The sequence below is a fragment of the Macaca mulatta genome, chromosome 2 (assembly GCF_049350105.2).
Source record: "Macaca mulatta isolate MMU2019108-1 chromosome 2, T2T-MMU8v2.0, whole genome shotgun sequence".
In the NCBI taxonomy this organism is placed as follows: domain Eukaryota; kingdom Metazoa; phylum Chordata; class Mammalia; order Primates; family Cercopithecidae; genus Macaca; species Macaca mulatta.
In genome coordinates, this window is record NC_133407.1 from 173525330 (window position 1) to 173541368 (window position 16039).

The 16039-nt window shown below is 35.7% G+C and overlaps 1 long non-coding RNA gene across 1 annotated transcript in view; it reads left to right on the plus strand.

Annotated features, from left to right (window-relative positions):
- Positions 1-16039, plus strand: part of LOC114676434 (uncharacterized) — a 587559-nt gene that overhangs the window by 537540 nt on the left and 33980 nt on the right. The window contains exon 9 of the long non-coding RNA XR_013414573.1: positions 11964-12086. This is a non-coding gene — a long non-coding RNA (uncharacterized LOC114676434). The remainder of the gene's footprint in view (positions 1-11963; positions 12087-16039) is intronic.

Below are 16039 nucleotides of genomic sequence, written 5' to 3' on the forward strand. Positions count from 1 at the left end.
AATAATAACAGATGAGACTGCAGAGAACAGGGAATGCTTAAACACTATTGGCGGGAACGTGAATTAGTTCACCTACTGTGGAAAGCACTCTGGAGATTTCTCAGAGAACTTAAAACAGAAGTACCATTCAACCCAGCAATCCCGTTACTGTGTATATACCCAAAGGAAAATAAATTGTCCTACCAAAAAGACACATGCACCCCTATGTTCATCGCAGCACTAGTTACAATAGCAAAGGTATGGACTCAACGCAGGTTCTCATCAATGGTGAACTGGATTTTAAAATGTTGTACATACACACCATGGAAAACTACACAGCCATAAAACAGAATGAAATCATGTCCTTTGCAGCAACATGGATGCAGCTGGAGGCCATTATCCTAAGCAAATTAATGCAGAAATAGAAAACCAAACACTGCATATTCTCACTTATAAGTGGGAGCTAAACTTTGGGTACACATGGACATAAAGACAGCAACAATAGACACTAGGTACTAGGAGAAGGAGGAAAGGGGCAAGGATTGAACAACTACCTATTGAATACTATACTCACAACCTGGGTGACTGGTTCCATCATACCCCAGTCCTCAGCATCACACAATATACCCTTGTAACAAACCTCCACATGTATCCCCTGAATCTAAAATAAAAATGGAAAATAATATATATACAACTTCATTAAGAGAATGGAATGACAACCCACAGACTGGAAAGAAATCATTGTAAAATACATGTTGGTTAAAGGGCTGGTATCAAATTATAAAAATAACCCAAACTCAACAATAAGAAAACAAAGAACCCAATTTAAAACTGGGAGCAAGATTTTAAAAGATCTCACTTCATCAAGAACATACACAGACATAAAATAAGCATATAAAAAGATGTTCAACATCATATGTCATTAAAGAGTTGCAAATGAAAACAATAGTGAAATACCACTACACATCTTTTATAGTATTCTTGCTACAACAAAGATAGAACCTGAATGTAATCATGAGAAAACATCATATAAACCCGAATTGAGAAATATTCTACAAGATAACCTACTAATATTCTTCAAAAATGTCAAGGTTATGAAAGGTAAAGTAAGACAATAGAATTGTTAGAGATTGGAAGAGGCTGAAAGAACACAAGAAGTAAACGCAATATGGAATTCTAGACCTGATCCTGGTACAGAAAAGGACATCACATTGATAACACAAAATGCTGGTGAAAATGTAGAGCAACAGAAACTGAAGGTGATGTCAACCAGGTTTTATATTACAAAATCACTATTTTTTCCTCTACAAGTAATGAGTATCTTGGAAGAGATATTTGGGTATGTAAATATTCTACTTTTCCTCAAACCTTCACCCACTCCTTTTAGCAACCTTCAATATGTCTTGTATGCAACAGTCTTTATTGTGTTTTTCTAGTGGTGATTTCATCTGTCACTTGTTTCTTCTACGTTTATTAATTAGAATTCTTTTGTAAGGAAACATTCTCCTTCTTCTCTACTTATTTATTAAATTGTTTATTTACATCATGAATATTTACTTTATTCTAGAGGTTATGATCCAATACTATTATTTCTTTTATTGCTCAATTGTTCCATCTTTGCAATTAAGATCTCTTTTACATTGGTTCCTTTCTCCTTTCTGTGAGCCTCCAGCTTTTTTGAATACTTACTGAGTTTCCAGCACTATAAGGTGCTCTGGATTCATCTTGCATTTTTCTTGCTCCAGTCCTGAAATAAACCATGTCTACAAGGAGCCCTGGTTCCTTTAATTGGAGAATGATCAATAGAAACTGAGATCAGAGTGGGCGGTGTGTCCATTATTGGGGTGTCAATGGTTTTAGGCCCTCTAAAGACAGTACTAGAAGATTACATACACACACACACACGTACACCCACACACTCCACGCACCCACATACATCTACATTGATCTATTTTCCTATCTATCAACTGTCTGTCTGAATATGTATTTTGCAAACTACAATTCACATTGATACTACTGATTCAGTCTCATACCACAAAGTTTATTCTCGCCTTTATCCTTTCCCTATGTGTAACTTCCTTTTCTCATAAAGAGAACTTGGCTTATACACTTATATATTCTACCTTACTATACAAATAAAGTTGTTTTTGAATGGCCATTCATGACTGAACTTGAGTAGACCTAGTGAATTTCTCATAGCAGTATCCTTTTCTATCAATTCCCATTTATATGTCTTCCTTTTGATAGGGATGTCATTGAATTAATCATGCCCATAGTTTAGTTTCAGTATTCAACTTAAAGTATTCAGAACTTATATTTAAACTAAAATCCCCAAAGTGATGGTTCTCAGAGGTTGTATCAGTAAAAGGAAATCTCTGAGGAGGTACCTCATGTATTCACTTGTATAAGTAGTTGGGGTAATAAAATATGATTTGAAAGAAAGACCTATGAAATAAGACAAAATACATAATTTTAACTTTGTGTAACTGATTGTTTTGTATTACAGTCAATTACTCTATCACTTTCCTAAATAGTTCCTTTACGTCTCCTCTCCTCAAAGATTAAAAACCCACTTCACCATCTGTACTTTTGGTTGATGACCTTGCTTGAGATTCTCTGAGAAAATAGATGTAATTTTTTTAAAAAATTAGTGTTCAAAACATCTACCCTCTAGCTGTGTACAGACTGTGGCTTCTCTCCTATTATCATTAAATGGATAGATAGATGGATGGATGGATAGATAGATAGATAGATAGATAGATAGATAGATAGATAGATGAGAGATAGACCAACAAAGCTCAACAACTTCCTCCATGACACTGATCCAGGAATTGTCCTCCTTGCAAACATAGTAACAATTTTCTCTCTTTACTGTGTAACCATTATCTCAATACAAACCTGTTAATGCTTTTATGTAATGTTTTATATATTTTATGAAATATTTTATATATTTTAAAAAACTGACCACAGCCTGACAAAACTATATAGACAATAAAAAGATCAGTTGCTGCCAGGGATTGGGGGAAAGGGAATGATAAATAAGTGGAGCACAGAGGATTTTACAGCAATGAGATTACTCTGTATGATATTGTAATGTTGGATACATGCCATTACACATTTGTTCAAACTTGTACATTACAACCATAATGTAAACTAAGAACTCTGGAAAATAGCGATGTGCCAATGCAGATTCATCAATTGTAACAAATTACCATTCCTTTTTTTTTTTTTTTTTTTTTTTTTTTTTTTTTTTTTAAGAGGGAGTCTCGCTCTGTCGCCCAGGCTGGAGTGCAGCGGCTCGATCTTGGCTCGCTGCAAGCTCCGCCTCCTGCTTCAGCCTCCCAAGTAGCTGGGATTCCAGGTGCCCACAACCATGCCCCGGCTATTTTGTATTTTTAGTAGAGACGGGGTTTCACCGTGTAAGCCAGGACGGTCTTTATCTCCTGACCTCATGATCCGCCTGCCTCGGCCTCCCAAAGTGCTGGGATTACAGGCGTGAGCCACTGCGCCCAGCCACAAATTACCATTCTAATAGGGAAAGTTGATAAACAAGGAGGATATGTACATGTATGAGAGGGTTGAGATGTGTATGAAAAATCTCTGTACTTTCCAGCTCTATTTCCTGTGAACTGAAAACTGCTTTAAATATAGTCTATTAAATAAATTAAAATCTGTCAATGTAAGAGTTCTCTCCAACTCCTTTTCTCCTCATAGTTCCACTGAAACTGTTCTTAACAAGGTCACAATCTCTACCCACACTGTTAAATATGACACACAATTCTAGTTCTCATCTTATTCTTTTTTTTTTTTTTTAATAGCTTTGATGCTGTTTTTTATCACTCCCTTTTCCTAGAAACACTTCCTTCACTTGGCTGTCTGGACAGTAAACTCTTCCTAACTCATTCTCAGTTTCATTTCATGGTTCTTCCTCATTCTCCTAACTTAAATAAACCCTGGAATGCCCGAGGATTCAGTTCTTGGAAAATTTTATTTTCTTCTCATACTTGCTTTCTTGGTGGCCTCATTTAATCTTGTGCTTTCAGTACCGTATGTTTATAGATTGCAAATGTAAATCTACAACCTAAACTTTTCCCTGAATTTCAGACTTATAGCTACAATTGCCTACTTAACATATGACTCGGATGTCTAATGAGCATATCAAATTTAATACGCCAAACTGAATCGATCTTCTCTAAAACTCCTTGCACTTCTACACTCTTATGCAGCTCAGCAATTGGCTACCTTATCCTTTAATTGTTTAGTCCAAAAACCTTGAAGATATTCTTGCTTCCTTATTTTTTCACATCTTCCATCCACTTCTTAAGCAAATACTGCTAGCTTTACTTTGCAACCAGAATTCGATCGTTTCCCATCACTTCTACTGTTGTGTCCCTGTACCAAGCTATGATAATCTCTAATTTGAAAGAGGTTTCTATCTTGACACTTTTTTTCACTGCAGTGTATTCTCAACATAATAGTTAGAGCAAGTCTCTTAAAAGGTAAATCATTCCTCTACTCAAATCCCACTATTGTTTTCTGATTGTATGCAGAATAAATGCCAATTACATTAGTGACCTACAAGGTACCACACAATCTGACCCCTGCTTCTCTCTTGATCCTCTCTCTGACATTTGTTCCCTCACATAACATGCTCCAGTAGCAACAGTATTATTTTCATTTTTCTTTTTCTTTTTTTTTTTTTTTTTTTTTTTGAGACGGAGTCTCGCTTTGTGCCCAGGCTGGAGTGCAGTGGCCGGATCTCAGCTCACTGCAAGCTCCGCCTCCCGGGTTTACGCCATTCTCCTGCCTCAGCCTCCCGAGTAGCTGGGACTACAGGCGCCCGCCACCTCGCCCGGCTAGTTTTTTTGTATTTTTAGTAGAGATGGGGTTTCACCGTGTTAGCCAGGATGGTCTCGATCTCCTGATCTCATGATCCGCCCATCTCGGCCTCCCAAAGTGCTGGGATTACAGGCTTGAGCCACCGCGCCCGGCCTATTTTCATTGTTCAGAAACACTAGAACTGTTCCTGTCTCAGGGCCTTTCACCTACACTTCCCTTGTCAAGAACTTTAATCTATCCTTGCACTACCATGGCTGGCTCTCTCATCTACTTTGCATCTTTGTTCAAATGTCACCTTCTAACTGAACCTTTTCTTGACTTTCTCTTGAGGTTTTTAACCCTTGGGATTCCATATCCATATTCTCTAACTTACTTTTCTTTAAAACACACATATATCTTAAATAGCAATATGCATCATTTATTTGAAAATTACCATTTTTTCCTTCATGAAAATGAAGATAATGAAGGTAGGGATATCTGTCACACTATAGGAATTCAATAAATTAATAGGACTTTCATATATATTAAGTAGTGCTAATTTCTCTCTCTGCTTCTGCTGTTACTTTAGTTCAAATCCTCATCTTTTCTGTAGACCTTACCAGTAACTCCCTATGTGATCTTCATGATTTTTACTCAACCAGTTTGGCAGAGTGAATTTTTCTAAATTTGCTACACTCTTCTTAAACCTTCTGTGAGTCTTCACTATTTATTGCAGGGATTTTCAAACTTTGTTCTATTGGGATTTGCAGAAGAAATCTTCCAGTGTAAAGCCACAATACAGTCTATTTTCTGTAAATTAGGTTAGGAGGACATTTGCTTAGTGTAGGGCAAAGAAAGATGTGAGAGTGTGAGATATATGAGAAAATAAATGTTTAAATAACAGCTATGGAGAAAGTATGAGAGAATAGACTACAGAAATTTATAAGTAATATAGATAATTTAAGCTTTGTATCAAATTGTTGGATAATACATTAATATTAGCATTAGTTTAAGTAGTTTGTTAATTTTTCTCCAGCCCAGTTAAGCTACTTGGGAGAAGACAACTGAAGATGACCAATTGAATAATTTTATAATTGATTTTTTTTCTGCCTGGATTTTGCACAGAAAGATGGCAGGATAAGTAAGCTGTAAACATTGTCAAAAGAGTAAAACCCAGGATAGACTGGAAATAAATTCAAAAAGAAGAAAGAAAAGAAAATAAGAAAATCTAGAATAAGAATAATAGATGTGAATAAAATATAAAAGTGAAGAGATAAAAACAATGTGAAACCAACTTGTTTGTCATGGAATTTTTTTAGGAATCATGGATCATGGCACACACTTTTAGTGAAATATAATGAGAAAAAGTGTATTTGATTATAATAAAGTTAGGTATTTTTTAAGGAAAATAATTCATATATACAGTATACATATGTCTGTAGTTATATTCAGGCTTATAATAAAAAATATGATTGATAGTATGGATTATGGTCAAATAAATTTAAAAATACTGGAATAAAGCTCCTTATGAAGTTGTAGACCTGGAAGATAGATGCCACTCAGTGAGAGAGGTGATTCACATTAAATTGTTATTATAGAACATCAAGGTCAGAGTGTGAAAATGTGATAAATAATAGGAATGAAAAGTAGGGTAAACAAAGATAGATTAAAAGAAAATCTGGATTAATATTGCCCATCTAAATTAGGAGAATATTATGGACGTCAGGGACTAAGAAAACAAATGAGAAATCACTTCCTCCAGGTTGAAAGCTGTCCCAAACTTATGTGAATCAGTGTGTGTGTGTGTGTGTGTGTGTGTGTGTGTGTGTCTATTGAGCTAGCAGTAAAGGGGTGGGTTGTGAAGTAGGACATCAGCAGGAATTGTTTCTTGGTCAAAACCCTGCTGATCTAAACAGGATCCCATCCAGAAAGGATAAAGTGAAGAAACCTACAGGAACCAGCAAATGGCCACCAGGGTAATTCCTGGGTTCCCGTCACTGCTCATTAGCATAAGACACTCCCACCAGAGCCATGACAATTTATAAATGCCATGACAATGACCTGAAAGTAGCTATAGCTTTCCATGGCAATGACCCAGAAGTTACCATCTCTTTCCTACAAAGTTCTAATTAACCCACCCTCAATTTGCATTGACTTGCCCCTCAATTTACACATAACGGTAAGTGGATTTAAGTGAATATAAATACAGTTGCTTATAAGTTAGCCCTGCTCTGCAAGGAGTTCTATTGTTCAATAGAAGATTGCTGTCTAATATCACCAATTTGCCCTTGAATTCTTTCCTGGGTGAAGCCAAGAACCCTCCTGGGCTAAGCCCCAATTTTGGGGCTTGCCTGTCCTACATCAGTTGGAAAAAGCTTTAAAGGTCTCCTAATCTCTCTTGAAAGTTGACTTGGAATTACTATTCCTGGTTTCTATTAGTGAAGATTCTTTGCTTGACTAAACTTTAGTCAGACTACTGAACCTTTTTGTAGTCCCATATATACACTTCTTTGTAAAATCCAGTTTTAGAAAAGAACCCTGCCAAGTCAGTTGAGAAAGAATTCCCCGTTCTTATTACCTGATAGCTCTCAATATCTGGTTAAAATTCCTCATAAGCCATCATTGGTATCTTATCCCTTGGCCTGCCTTCAGCAGGAATTTTGTTAGGTTGGTTCAGTCAGAATTCTCCCCAGACATGATGTTTCCCCTTAGTAATTTTCCATACCAACTTCCTTCTCCTTGGCTATAAATCCCACACCTCTCCCTGCTGTATTAGGAATGGTGCCCAGTTCTTTGCTGGGATCTCATTTCCCCTATTACAATAGCCTTGAATGAAATCTGCATTCACCACTTTAACTTCTGTCTGGCTCTGGTTTTCTTTGACATTATACCACATAAATCCTCAGAAATCAGGATACTAGTATTCAGGGGTAAATTTGGCCTATGCAAAAGCTCTGTTGGCACAAGAAATTGATTAAAGCAACTGTGGGCTGGCTTGCATTGCTCAAAAAAACCTTTCATCCATCGCATCCTTCCAAACACCAAGTCTAGGGACTTCAATCTAGGAAGACTGCTCTGGCCAATGCTGTTTCTCCCTGAAGCAAAATCCAGACCTAAGGAGTTGTCCAGGGAAAAGCCAGCAGAGGACAGTAATTAACATTGTTTTCTTGGGCTTGGTCCTCTGCCATCAATATCATCTTCCTCCTTTCAAAATCTTACTGAGGCATGGATTTCAATAAACACTTCTTCCTCAGTATACACTATTATGTCATATAGTTGATGTTTCAGGAGAACATAGGTGGCCAAAAGAAAGTAAACTAAAAACAACTGTAAACTTAAATACCATCTGATGCAAAATTCTGGAACTTAGGAAAACAAGAATATAAGATAAACATTTCAAAATACATTTGAAATATAAAGAAACAGATTGGTAATGAAAACAAACAAAAAAAACACCTTTAAAATCAAGTGGTTTTATTAGATACAGACATTAATAAAATTAAAGACTGCAATTTTGGAACAAACAGCAGAATAAATGGACAGCTGAAAGAAGAATAGTAAATTGAGTATCTGATTGAGGAGCTTATTTGACATGCAGCAATAAAAGAAAGTGACAAAAAATGTTAAAGCTAAACTATGGATAATAGAAATAAATGTGTCATCACCTTGAAAACAGGACTGTTCAAAAAGGAAGAGGATAAATGGATAGAAGAAAATATTTGAAGAAATAATAAAGATAGGTTTCAAGAGTTAATGAGGCTGTGCACAATGGCTCATGCCTATAATCCCAGCACTTTAGGAGGCCACAGTGAGAGGGTCGCTTCAGGCCAGGAGTTCAAGAGCAGCCTGGACAATATAAAGAGACTCCCTTTCTACAAAAAAGTTCTTTAGAAAAGCTGAGCATCGGCCGGGCGTGGTGGCTCACGCCTGTAATCCCAGTACTTTGGGAGGCCAAGGCGGGTGGATCACAACGTCAGGAGATCGAGACCAGCCTGGCTAACACAGTGAAACCCCGTCTCTACTAAAAATATAAAAAACTAGCCGGGCTTGGTGGCGGGCGCCTGTAGTCCCAGCTACTCAGGAGGCTGAGGCAGGAGAATGGCGTGAATCCGGGAGGTGGAGCTTGCAGTGAGAAGAGAGCGCGCCATTGCACTCCAGCCTGGGCAACAGAGTGAGACTCCATGTCAAAAAAGAAAAACAAAACAAACAAACAAAAAAAGCTGAGCATCATGGCATGCACCCATAGTCCCAGCTACTTTGGAGGTTAAGGCAGGAGGATCACTTGAGCCCAGGAGGTCGAGGCTTTAGTGAGCCATGGTCATGACACTGAACTCCAGCCTGTTTGAAAATAAAGACCCTGTTCTAAGGAAGGAGAGGAGAAGTTACATGAACAGGCAATTTCTTTAAATTAACTAGGGATATCTAGGGAAAACTATGATGAAATTAATAATAATTACATAAGTATAAAGCATAGAGGGATAAGAACGATAGATTAGACTGTAAATAACATGTCTTCATCTTCAGTTAATAATGTATAAATAGCCAGTAAACAGTGTTATATGCCTATTGTTTATACTTAGTAAAATAATCCACAAAATATATGAAAATAAAAAAGATTAACAACAGTTTTTTTCTGGGTTAAGATACAGGGAGGTTAAAGGAATACGCTGAAGCTGAAAGTTGCTAGCTTTTTATTTTAGCCTTTCTGTAGATTTTGTTTTAGACTTTCTGTCATTTTTATTTTAGCATTTCTGTCAATTTTATTTTATTACCATGTGCACATATAAATTTATTACTTTATAATTTGTTCTTTTTTTACTCAACAGAGAAATATTATTCTCAGCTAGCTGTATAAAACCATCCTACTCTAACTTAGCGGATATCTTTTCTACCCATAGTATTGGGTGACCCAGGAGTCTTAGGAGCTACTCAGCCATGATGGATACCTTAACCACACAGCCAGAGTTGGAGTTCAGAGAAAACAGCCAAAGTAGCAGAGAACTAGTGGTTACTAGAAATCCATGCAGAAGGGAAAAGCCCAGAACCCAAAAAGCAGATATTCACAACACATGGCTGCGAGAGAAAAAAAGTCCCTGACAAGACAAGTCTGAACCTGTGTCCAAAGCTTTTATCTCAAGTGCTGGTTGTAACCAGAAGAAAGCAAGAATAGCTTGAACTCAGTAATTATTCACACACACACACACACACACACACACACGGCTTATTTCTTCAACCTGCCAGTGATATAGGAACACTGAGAAATATCAGAACTTGCATTTTATTTTGCTCCCATTTTCCCTGCTGATTTTAAAGAAAAAGGGCTATTATTCTCAATGTGATAACAGCAACCTCTTGGATTTATCATGCTGCAATTGACATGAAATTTGAATTATTTTTCCAAGCTGGGCGAGTATCTTGGAGGCATTATAATAATGATGATAGTAGTCATAAAACTATTTTATGCAGTTTCTTTCATATGAAAATTAACATGTACGTTTCACATGACCATCTTATAATTAATGCCATATGTCTTTTTTATTGAAAAGACAGTTTGGTATGATGTACCAGGAGAACATTCTTTCAAGCTTGTTCTAAATTACATTACTTACTAAGAATCTCTTTTCCTGCAAGCACTATTAGAACATTACCATTTTTCTTTATAATCTGATTTTATTTCTACACAACATATTTAGTCATTCTTTACATGGAAAAGTATCTATTAGTACAAATAATTCTATCCTTCCTTATCCACTTCTTTTTCCCCTCTTCTTTTTTTTTTTTTTTTTTTTTTTTTTTTTTTGAGATGCAGTCTCACTCTGTCACCCAGGCTGGAGTGCACTGGCGTGATCTTTGCTCACTGCCGCCTTCACCCACCGGGTTCAAGCAATTCTCCTACCTCAGCCTCCCGAGGTGCTGGGATTACAGGCGTGAGCCACCGCACCCGGCCTTTTTCCCCTCTTGTTTTCATTCTGTATCTGATTTTTCTTTAGTGACTTTCGGTCCTTTGGTAGTCTTTTGAACAATGCTTTTATTGTGTTCTTTTTTCTAAAATAATGGCTGTTAAGAGGATTCTATAATATTTTAGCTCCATATTCTGATTACTTTTACCACGTGCATTTTGGTCATCATCTTTTCTTAAAGTAACTTTATTGAGGTATGATTTCTAGAAATAAAATGCATTTTTTAAAGTATACAATTAAGGAGTTTCAATAAATATATATACCTGTGTAGTTATCATCAAAATTAAGGTAAAAATATTTCTGTTACCCCAAAAAAATGCCTATTTGCCTCAAATCTTTCCCATCAAAGCCCCTGAAAATTACTAATATACCTTCTGTTACTAAAGATTATTTTGCCATTCTAACATTTTATGGAAATGGATTCATACAGTATAAACTTACTTGCATCTGGCTTTCTGTAAGACACTATCTTTTATATTCATCCACGCTATTGCTATAGAAGTAGTTTGTTTATTTTTACTTTTGGCAATACCCTGTTGTACAAATTTATGAAAATTTGTTCGTCAATTCACCTGCTAATAAATATTTAAGTTGTTTTTAGTTCCTGGCTCTTATAAATAAAACTACTATGAATATTCATGTACAAATCTTTTTAATGGACAAATGTTTTCATGTTTCTTGGGCAAATACTTAGAAGTGAAATCATTGGTTGATACAGTTGGTTTATGTTTACATTTACAGGAAACTGCAAAATAGTTTTCCAAAGCAGATCTATCCATTTATTTCTTACTTATATTGTCTAAGTATTCAAGTTGCTCTAAATCCTTGCCAGCATTTGTTGTAAATCTTTTCAATCTTAGCCATTCTATTAGATGGGGAATTGTACCTAGCTGTAATTTTAGCTTGGCTCTTCCTGGTAACGAATAATGCTGAGCATCTTTCTCATGCTTACTTTCCATTCATATATCCTCTTTTGTGAAATGTCTGTTCAAGTATTTTACCCATTTTCCTATTGATTGATTTGTTTTTCTTGATGGGATTGCATTTATGTTTACATCTATCTATCTCCCTATCTATCTATCTATCTGTCTATCTATCTATCTATCTATCTACAAATATGTATATGAGGTACAAATTTACAAATTCTTGTCAGATATACATATTGTAAATATTTTTCTCAGTCTGTGGCTTTTCTTTTTGTTTTAGTCCATTCAGGCTGCTATAACAAAATATCATACGCATGGTAGCTTATGAACAATGGAAATTTATTTCTCACAATTCTGAAGCCTGGGAAATTCAAGATCATGACACTGGCAGATACAGTATCTGGTAAGAACCTCCTTTCTTCATAGATGGCACTTTCTAGCTGTGTCCTCACATGGTGGAAGAGGCAGGTTAGCTTTTGGGGTCTTTTTTTTTACGTCCCAATCATGATCTAATCACCTGCCAAAGACCCCACCTCCTAATGCCAACACCTTAGTGGTTAAGAAATCAGCATGTGAATTAACCGGGGACACAAATATTCTGATCGCAGTCATTTTCATTTTCATAATAATCACTTTTGATAAGAAATGTTTTTCATTTTCCTGAAGTCAAATCTATTATTTTTTTCTATTATAGCAATGTTTTAAGTGTCTCTTGCAAGTTTTTGTCTAGTTATGTTTATATCCAGAAGCTTTACAATCTTAGCTTTTATTTGGTATACCTTAAATTAATTTTGTAAGATAAGAGTTTGAGGTTCGTATTATTTATGTAAATTTCCATTTGTTCTTGTTCATTGTTCTAATATTAAATTGGTGAAAATATTGTTCTTTTACCCATTGAATTATTTTGACATATTTATCAAAAACTTATGGACCACATATGTGGAGATCTATTTCTAAAATCATCACTGTTTCACTAAACTATATCTTTATCTTTTTGCAAATACCACATTGTCTTGATTACTGTAGCTTTATAGTAAGATTTGAAACCATGGTAGTGCAAGATTTCTAGCTTTGTTCTTATTTTACAAAAATGCTTAATTATTTTAAATTGTTTGCATCTTGAAATACACCTTAGATTCAGTTTATCTATTTTTACCAAAATATGTCTGTTGAAACATTTATTTGGATTTCCTTGAATTGTAAATGATTTAGGGGAAAATTAACACCTTAAAAACATGGAATCTCCGAATACATAAATTTGTTATATATCACCATTTATTTAGGTCTTCTTTCATTTCTCTCAGCATTATTTGAAGTTTTCAGTGTACAGGGTTAATACATATTTTGATAAACCGATGTCAGCATTTTGTGTTTTTAATGTATCATTACCTTTTAAATCAACATCTACAATCATTTTATCCCATATATTCAGAAATAATCAAACTTACAGGGCACACTGATATGCAGTTAATTCAAGTATTAGTTATATCTTCTATTGTATTTTATTTCCTCATAACTCAATGACTATTTAGGTGTTCCTTTACCATTTCCAGGGTCAAAAAAACACTGTTATTTTTAAGGCAGACTATTATAGTTTTAATAAGTGGTTCTAAATATTTGGAGTTTTCCTATATTAAAATGAAAATATAGCATTACATTTTTCACCTACCTCCTAATCCCTGGATATCTTAAAAAAACAAGTCTGGTTGATCTTTACCATAAGAGTCCCTCAAATATGTGAAAACCACTATCAAGTTTGTTAGCTTGCTTTCTGATTGGCCTCTTGTGTAGGGTGAATATCCCTAGTTAGTCCATTAGTTGATTATGTGGCATGATCTGAGGTCTCAGTTTTCCACACAGCTCTCATTCATACAAACTACACCATATGAACATCCTTCTTCAAAGGTGATGTCCAGAACAATATACCATGCTTATGGTGTGGTCTTTATAGTACTAAATATATTGGTGATATTATCTCTCAAACTCTGACAATTCTGTATTCTCACAATTTATTCCTAAAAGCTCTTAGAATTGGATATTCAAAATTAAATCCATCAGTTTTTTGGTTCCTGGAGCTCTTGATCAATTGCAATTTCTGTCTATTTCTCAAAGTTCTCAGTTTTATGTTGCACTGAATTAGAGTGCTAAAACAATGGCTGTTGAAATATAGAGCTGTTTGTTGAAAAATCTCTTCTTTACGTGTCAGATTTTATGCTAGCTACACAACATTTATTTCTGTATTTAGACTTTATGTGTGCCATATTAGGTAAACATAAAATATGTCTCCAATTGTAATTGGATACAGGCTTAATCAAGAGAAAAGGTCAACAATTAACATAAATGAACAGGAAAACTTTACTCCTGAAGTAAGCCAAATAAAATAAAAATGTTCTGCAATCAAAGAGGAATGTAAATCTATGTATGTAATTAACCCTTTATCCCATTGATAAGTTCAAAGTTGTTAGTTGTACATTTTCAAAGAAGTGAGTAGGTTGCTAAAAAGCCAAAGTGCTTTAAGAAACAGCAAATAGGATGCAAGGCTGGTTCAACATTCGCAAATCAATAAACATAATCCAGCATATAAACAGAACCAAAGACAAGAACCACATGATTATCTCAATAGATGCAGAAAAGGCTTTTGACAAAATTCAACAGTGCTTCATGCTAAAAACGCTCAACAAATTCAGTATTGATGGAACGTACCTCAAAATAATAAGAGCTATGTATGACAAACCCACAGCCAATATCATACTGAATGGGCAAAAACTGGAAAAATTCCCTTTGAAAACTGGCACAAGACAGGGATGCCCTCTCTCACCACTCCTATTCAACATAGTGTTGGAAGTTCTGGCTAGGGCAATCAGGCAAGAGAAAGAAATCAAGGGTATTCAGTTAGGAAAAGAAGAAGTCAAATTGTCCCTGTTTGCAGATGACATGATTGTATATTTAGAAAATCCCATTGTCTCAGCCCAAAATCTCCTTAAGCTGATAAGCAACTTCAGCAAAGTCTCAGGATACAAAATTAATGTGCAAAAATCACAAGCATTCTTATACACCAGTAACAGACAAACAGAGAGACAAATCATGAATGAACTTCCATTCACAATTGCTTCAAAGAGAATAAAATACCTAGGAATCCAACTGACAAGGGATGTAAAGGACCTCTTCAAGGAGAACTACAAACCACTGCTCAGTGAAATAAAACAGGACACAAACAAATGGAAGAACATACCATGCTCATGGATAGGAAGAATCAATATCGTGAAAATGGCCATACTGCCCAAGGTAATTTATAGATTCAATGCCATCCCCATCAAGCTACCAATGAGTTTCTTCACAGAATTGGAAAAAACTGCTTTAAAGTTCATATGGAACCAAAAAAGAGCCCGCATCTCCAAGACAATCCTAACTCAAAAGAACAAAGCTGGAGGCATCACGCTACCTGACTTCAAACTATACTACAAGGCTACAGTAACCTAAACAGCATGGTACTGGTACCAAAACAGAGATATAGACCAATGGAACAGAACAGAGTCCTCAGAAATAATACCACACATCTACAGCCATCTGATCTTTGACAAACCTGAGAGAAACAAGAAATGGGGAAAGGATTCCCTATTTAATAAATGGTGCTGGGAAAATTGGCTAGCCATAAGTAGAAAGCTCAAACTGGATCCTTTCCTTACTCCTTATACGAAAATTAATTCAAGATGGATTAGAGACTTAAATGTTAGACCTAATACCATAAAAACCCTAGAGGAAAACCTAGGTAGTACCATTCAGGACATAGGCATGGGCAAAGACTTCATGTCTAAAACACCAAAAGCAATGGCAGCAAAAGCCAAAATTGACAAATGGGATCTCATTAAACTAAAGAGCTTCTGCACAGCAAAAGAAACTACCATCAGAGTGAACAGGCGACCTACAGAATGGGAGAAAATTTTTGCAATCTACTCATCTGACAAAGGGCTAATATCCAGAACCTACAAAGAACTCAAACAAATTTACAAGAAAAAAACAAACAACCCCATCGAAAAGTGGGCAAAGGATATGAACAGACATTTCTCAAAAGAAGACATTCATACAGCCAACAGACACATGAAAAAATGCTCATCATCACTGGCCATCAGAGAAATGCAAATCAAAACCACAATGAGATACCATCTCCCACCAGTTAGAATGGCAATCATTAAAAAGTCAGGAAACAACAGGTGCTGGAGAGGATGTGGAGAAATAGGAACACTTTTACACTGTTGGTGGGATTGTAAACTAGTTCAGCCATTATGGAAAACAGGTGGCGATTCCTCAAGGATCTAGAACTAGATGTACCATATGACCCAGCCATCCCATTACTGG